This window comes from Nerophis lumbriciformis, linkage group LG16, assembly GCF_033978685.3.
Source record: "Nerophis lumbriciformis linkage group LG16, RoL_Nlum_v2.1, whole genome shotgun sequence".
In the NCBI taxonomy this organism is placed as follows: Eukaryota; Metazoa; Chordata; class Actinopteri; order Syngnathiformes; family Syngnathidae; genus Nerophis; species Nerophis lumbriciformis.
The window spans coordinates 490,001-497,527 of NC_084563.2; positions in this window are offsets into that span (position 1 = coordinate 490,001).

The window sequence follows — 7,527 nt, forward strand, 5'->3', positions numbered from 1 at the left end:
CCTGGGGATAGGCCCCTCCCACCTCCAAAGACATGCACCAGGGGATAGGTTGATTGGCAACACTAAATGCTCCCTAGTGTGTGAATGTTGTCACCTGTGATGAGGTGGTGACTTGTCCAGGGTGTACGCCGCCTTCCTCCCGAATGCAGCTGAGATAGGCTCCGGCGTCCCCCGCGACCCTGAAAAGGACAAGCAGTAGAAATGGATGGGATGGATTTGCGTTATGGCCGTCAGCGAAGAAAAATCCATAAAATAATTGCGCTGTTTTATAAGCCGCAGGGCCCAGAGCGTAGGGAAAAAAGTATTTACGGTAGTAAGCTCTTTGTGATCACCATCTCCTGTGTCCGCTCTACACCGTCTCCTGTGTCCGCTCTACATCGTCTCCTGTGACCGCTCTACACCGTCTCCTGTGTCCGCTCTACACTGTCTCCTGTGTCCGCTCTACACCGTCTCCTGTGTCCGCTTTACACCGTCTCCTGTGTCCGCTCTACACAGTCTCCTGTGTCCGCTCTACACTGTCTCCTGTGTCCGCTCTACACCGTCTCCTGTGTCCGCTCTACACCGTCTCCTGTGTCCGCTCTACACCGTCTCCTGTGTCCGCTCTACACCGTCTCCTGTGTCCGCTTTACACCGTCTCCTGTGTCCGCTCTACACCATCTCCTGTGTCCGCTCTACACCGTCTCCTGTTTCCGCTCTACACCGTCTCGTGTCCGCTCTACACCGTCTCCTGTGTCCGCTCTACACCGTCCCCTGTGTCCGCTCTACACCGTCTCCTGTGTCTGCTCTACACCGTCCCCTGTGTCCGCTCTACACCGTCTCCTGTGTCCGCTCTACACCGTCTCCTGTGTCCGCTCTACACCGTCTCCTGTGACCGCTCTACACCGTCTCCTGTGTCCGATCTAAACCGTCTCCTGTGTCCGCTCTACACCGTCTCCTGTGTCTGCTCTACACCGTCCCCTGTGTCCGCTCTACACCGTTTCCTGTGTCCGCTCTACACCGTCTCCTGTGTCCGCTCTACACCGTCCCCTGTGTCCGCTCTACACCGTCTCCTGTGTCCGCTCTACACCGTCTCCTGTGACCGCTCTACACCGTCTCCTGTGTCCGATCTAAACCGTCTCCTGTGTCCGCTCTACACCGTCTCCTGTGTCTGCTCTACACCGTCCCCTGTGTCCGCTCTACACCGTTTCCTGTGTCCGCTCTACACCGTCTCCTGTGTCCGCTCTACGCCGTCTCCTGTGTCCGCTCTACACATGCAGGAGTTCCCACAAGATATTTCTGCTTCAGAGAAAAGGAAGAAGAACACGACCGCATTGAAAATTGCAACAATATCTAGACGTAGTTTGGCTTAGTCTGCTCTCAGTGCTGCTGGAGTGATCGCCAAGTGGCAAAATGCGACGAGCGGGCAACTGAGCGTGACGTAAAGCACAACCCAGGTACCAAATCGGTGCCCATTGGGACCGCCAGGATCCAATGTACCAGATTTGGTACCCATCCCTATGTTCCGGCCTATAAAGAGCAGCGGTACATAAGTTGCACTCACTACATTTTTTAATATCCATATATTAGTCGCACCTGACTATAAGCGCCATACATAAAACGCTGTGAAATGAGTTATTTACACAGAAATATTCTGTAAATGTTTATTTACTTACCTCAATTGTTTCTCGTCTGTAACAAGGCAGTAAATCGGCTGATCAGACAAAACAGAAGTCATGGTCATGGACCCACGAGCTGTGCAATTTACAGAGGAATTAGTGAAAGTGAAACAATACAAAAAGAATGCTGTTGTAAGTTAATAATACTAACACGGACTCTCATAAACGTGTTAGCATATTAGCTAATGCTAACGAGGCTAGCTTCTTTACATTCCGATAGCATGTACAAAGAATAGTTGTAGTTATATTGTAAAACTTACTGATGAATGAATGAACAATCCTTTCCAGCAAAAACGCTGCGCACAATTTTATTTCCATTTCAATGCATTTAAACAGGATGCACATTTTCAACCGGCAACACCCGCAGGGAGCGAACACGTCTAGAAGATGGCGCCAAAGCACAAACAATAAAATGCATTTTCAGTGTATTTGCTTGGGTTTTATGAAAACTGTTGAACACAAAACGTTATAGGTCGGTCGATCGATCGGTCGGTCGGTCGGTCGGTCGATCGATCGATCGATAGATAGTTCTTTATTGATTCCTTCAGGAGAGTTCCCTCAGGAAAATAAAAATTCCAGCAGCAGTGTACAGAATTGAGATATCATTTAAAAAAGTAAATAATGGAAATAAAATAGAAAAATAATACAATAAAAATAAAAAGCAACAATGAGAATAAAAATATAACAGCAACATAAGAATATAACAAGAGAAACTAGGCAGTAGTGACCTTGTAATGAAAAAGTATTGCACCGTTATTGTTTTGCATCCTCTGTCATCCTAGTACCTATGTCTATGTCTATGTCTATTAGTCTATTAGCTTATGGACATTAACAAAAAAAAAAAAAAAAAATAGCCACACCATTTTATAAACCACAGGCTTCAAAGCGTAGGAAAAAAGTAACGGTTTATATCTACTGTAATCAACTAAACTAAAGTAAAGTAAACTGGACTACTATAATAAAGTAAAGTAAAGTGGACTACTGTAATCAACTAAACTAAATTAAATTAAACTGGACTATTGTAATCAACTAAAGTAAAGTAAAGTAAAGTGGACTAGTGTAATCAACTAAACTAAACTAAACTGGACTAGTGTAATCAACTAAACTAAACTAAAGTAAACTGGACTACTGTAATCAACAAACTAAACTAAACTGGACTACTGTAATCAACTAAACTAAAGTAAAGTAAACTGGACTAGTGTAATCAACTAAACTAAACTAAACTGGACTAGTGTAATCAACTAAACTAAACTAAAGTAAACTGGACTACTGTAATCAACAAACTAAACTAAACTGGACTACTGTAATCAACTAAACTAAAGTAAAGTAAACTGGACTACTGTAATCAACTAAACTAAAGTAAATTGGACTAGTGTAATCAACTAAAGTAATGTAAACTGGACTACTGTAATCAACTAAACTAAAGTAAAGTAAACTGGACTACTGTAATCAACAAACTAAACTAAACTGGACTACTGTAATCAACTAAACTAAAGTAAAGTAAAGTGGACTAGTGTAATCAACTAAACTAAAGTAAATTGGACTTCTGTAATCAACTAAACTAAACTAAAGTAAACTGGACTACTGTAATCAACTAAACTAAACTAAAGTAATCTGGACTACTGTAATCAACTAAAGTAAAGTAAAGTGGACTAGTGTAATCAACTAAACTAAAGTAAAGTAAAGTGGACTACTGTAATCAACTAAAGTAAAGTAAAGTGGACTAGTGTAATCAAGTAAAGTAAAGTAAAGTGGACTAGTGTAATCAACTAAACTAAAGTAAAGTAAAGTGGACTACTGTAATCAACTAAAGTAAAGTAAAGTGGACTAGTGTAATCAAGTAAAGTAAAGTAAAGTGGACTAGTGTAATAAACTAAAGTAAAGTAAAGTGTACTAGTGTGCAGAGCGCTGTGAGTTGAGGAGCAGCAAGTTGGCGGTCTGACAAGTTCCCGGTCCAAGTCTACTAGTCAACCTGTCCCAGGTGCTTCGTTTGCCTCCTTCCTGTGAGTGACCCACATCCTCTTGCTCTCACTTTCAGCCAAACGTGTCTAGCAGACGGCCAGAGCGTGGGGATGTTTGCACAGGCCTCATCCTTGACATCTCGTGCACAGACGCACAGGAATGTCCATTTGATGAAAACACACACTTTGAAAGTGCAATCCATTGTGTGAGAGTGAGAGTGAGAGTGAGAGTGAGAGTGAGAGTGAGAGTGGCTCCCCTCCAAGGCAAACACCGTTGTGCACACGTACGTTTCTGCAAAACTGTTTATTCTTGCAGTTCAAAGGCGCTGGCGGCGGCCCGCTTAGTCCGGTCCAAGGCACCGCCGGTCGCCGCACTGAGGTTTCGCAGTCCGCAACGGTCCGACGGCGCGTTCGCGTGCCAGCCGCTCCACATCTGCGGTACCGGCGAGCGTGGAAGGGAGAGGGATTCCGCTCCAACCACGACTCCAGCGCCGGCTTTGTGCAGCTTGGCGTGGGAGCGCAGGCCACGATGAAGGAAGGGCGAGGCGGCGACGCAGCAGAGGCGTAATAAAGCCATGACGAAGGTGACGCCTCCTTGGCTGTCAAGCGCTAACCGACCTGTTTGCACATGGCTGACCCCAACTTGTGTCTTTGCTGTGGCTCAAACTGTTCTAACTTCACTTTTACTACTGGGACTACAACTCAACACAACTAAAATACACACACACCAACAACGCTCCCTCTAAGGTGCACGCCTGTGCAATTGTGCACTGCTCAAGCGTCCTCTGCACACGGCAAATCTAATCCATGCACACAATCAAATTAAAAAATAAGCGCATCACAATTTTCGACACGACATCATTGTTCAAATATTGTTACGTCTGTCGAGACGCTTTGAGGACATGAATTCCATCCATCACTTTACTCAGCAAAACTCTTTATTCTCGGCCATAAACACATCACCAAAACATTAGTAAAATAAATTATATCTAGCAAAAGTGGTCATTTTCTGCAGTACAAACCAGACCAGCCGCTGGCTCTTTCTCACTTGCGCCAACACATGCACATATGGCACTTAGCCAGTGATGCGTTTACAGACACACAAAAAGTCGGACAACTCCAACACCACACATAAAGTGTCATTCCAGGTCGTTACTCGATGATTTACCAATCAAATGTGTGCTTATTCTAGTGTCATTTATTAATTAATTAAGCTAACAAATAACATACTCACATGGCGTATCCAAGTAAGAAAATCAAACATTTTTAGGTTTAAACATAACATATAAATTATTTAAAATGCTAGCATAAAAAGTTAGCAGGCTAACGTTAGCATGTTGAAATAGAAAACACATAAACGTGCAAGGCGATGCCAAGTATTAAAATAATTTTTTTTTAGGTTTAAACACTCCAGCCAGGAAGCAAACGGACTAACTTGCCAGTCTCTCAAAGACGGACTAAGTCCTCAGGTGTGAAATGGACTCTGGCCCAGCCAGGAAGCAAACGGACTAACTTGCCAGTCTTTCAAAGACAGACTAAGTCCTCAGGTGTGAAATGGACTCTGGTCCAGCCAGGAAGCAAACGGACTAACTTGCCAGTCTTTCAAAGACGGACTAAGTCCTCAGGTGTGAAATGGACTCTGGCCCAGCCAGGAAGCAAACAGACTAACTTGCCAGTCTCTCAAAGACGGACTAAGTCCTCAGGTGTGAAATGGACTCTGGCCCAGCCAGGAAGCAAACGGACTAACTTGCCAGTCTTTCAAAGACGGACTAAGTCCTCAGGTGTGAAATGGACTCTGGCCCAGCCAGGAAGCAAACAGACTAACTTGCCAGTCTTTCAAAGACGGACTAAGTCCTCAGGTGTGAAATGGACTCTGGCCCAGCCAGGAAGCAAACGGACTAACTTGCCAGTCTTTCAAAGACGGACTAAGTCCTCAGGTGTGAAATGGACTCTGGCCCAGCCAGGAAGCAAACAGACTAACTAGCCAGTCTTTCAAAGACGGACTAAGTCCTCAGGTGTGAAATGGACTCTGGCCCAGCCAGGAAGCAAACAGACTAACTAGCCAGTCTCTCAAAGACGGACTAAGTCCTCAGGTGTGAAATGGCCTCTGGCCCAGCCAGGAAGCAAACGGACTAACTTGCCAGTCTTTCAAAGATGGACTAAGTCCTGTTGCGTTTGGACCAGTTGTTCTTCCCGGGGAATTCAAGTCGCTGGTCGATCCCAAGCTCTTTACGACACTTAAAGCTGAGTAGAAGAACCACCAGAGACAGAATAGGTATTTTGTAATATATTTGCAAAGCTTTGTAAATATACTGAGACCAGTCCAGCATAGAACATTCAATCACGCAGCTAAGATGGTCTAATCTCAAAAATGGCAACCTTCTCTTCTATAAAGTCTCTCTCCCTCCCACCCTCGTTGTCTTGTCTTTCCAGCCCAAACACATGCCCATTGTCCTCCGCACTTGGACATAAGAATAGATAAGAAGAAGGAGTATCTCTCTTTCTTACATTCCACACTCAAGGTTAGCACACAGTATTTGTGCAGAATGTTCCATGGCGGCGTGGACACAAAGTGAGCATACTGTAAGAAGTTGCCAGAGGTAAAATGCTGACGTGATCCACATTGCACACGTGTGTATGTGCTGTGTTGCAGAGCCCCAGGTTGTGCCAGAAGGTTGCCATTGTGCAGAGCCAGATCATTGATCAGTCCCTTCAATCATGACCAGCGACACCTTGGCTCCCGGCTTTTTGTGGAAACCACGCACGCTTTCTGTGTGCAGGGATTATTTATGGCCGTAGCAGTGAATAATAATGCCCAGCGCAGTGAGGAGAAACCTTATCCAGCTCTCAGACTCTTGCCAAGGATGTTCCAGTCTGGCATTAAAGTTGCATCAAGCAGCTAAATTAGCTTCTGGGAAGATCGTCGCTTCAGCTTCCAACGCATTTTATGCCTTTTGGACTTTTCTCTTGGCTGACGTGACCCCGTGAGGACCTTGCAGCGGCATGTAAATGCGCGCACATGCTCGGTGGAGGCGCACGCTGCCCGTCTAATTCATTACCAGGGTCTGGTGGAGCCTCCCCACAGGGTGGGCCAAGTCCTCTCCATGCTGTCCAACACCAACCACACACACACACACACACACACACACACACACACATGAGCTATTAGATCAGGCGTGTGCAAACAACGCACAATGGAGAGAGGAAGGTGGGGGGGTTAATCATTTTGCAATGCAGTCCGCTGAAAATGATGGAAAGCACCCCTGGCTAAGTGGTCAAAGTTGGAATTGCCACAAAACACATTTTACGACATCTGGCGGCTACATTGGATAGTGCACCCGCCAATTTGTCACGTTTCATGTGTCAGGCAAACTGTAACAGATGGGGGCCAAATGAATCCCCTTCCTATTGTATAGATTTTTTTTTTTTTTTTTTTTTTACCTTTAAGCCTCACCCTCAAGTTTGGTCTCGGGGACCCAAAAGGGTCTCAGTCATAAAAATATTAAAGATAATTAAAGCTGCAAGCAGCGTTGGTCGGGCCCGCGTATTTGGCAGGTGCTAGTCCTAAGTGTCCCAATACGTTTGTCAAGTTTTAGAAGTGTCCCAAAACTTTTGTCCAGTGTAAGTGTCCCAATACTTTTGTCCAGTGGTAGTCCTAAGTGTCCCAATACTTTAGTCAACTTTTAGTGCGAAGTGGCCCAATACTTTTGTCCAGTTTTCGTCGTAAGTGTCCCAATACTTTTGTCCAGTTTTAGTCCTAAGTATCCCAATACTTTTGTCCAGTGGTAATCCCAAGTGTCCCAATACTTATGTCAAGTTGTAGTCCTAAGTGTCCCAATACTTTTGTCAAGTTTTAGCCACAAGTATCCCAATACTTTTGTCCAGTTTTAGTCCTAAGTGTCTCCATGCTT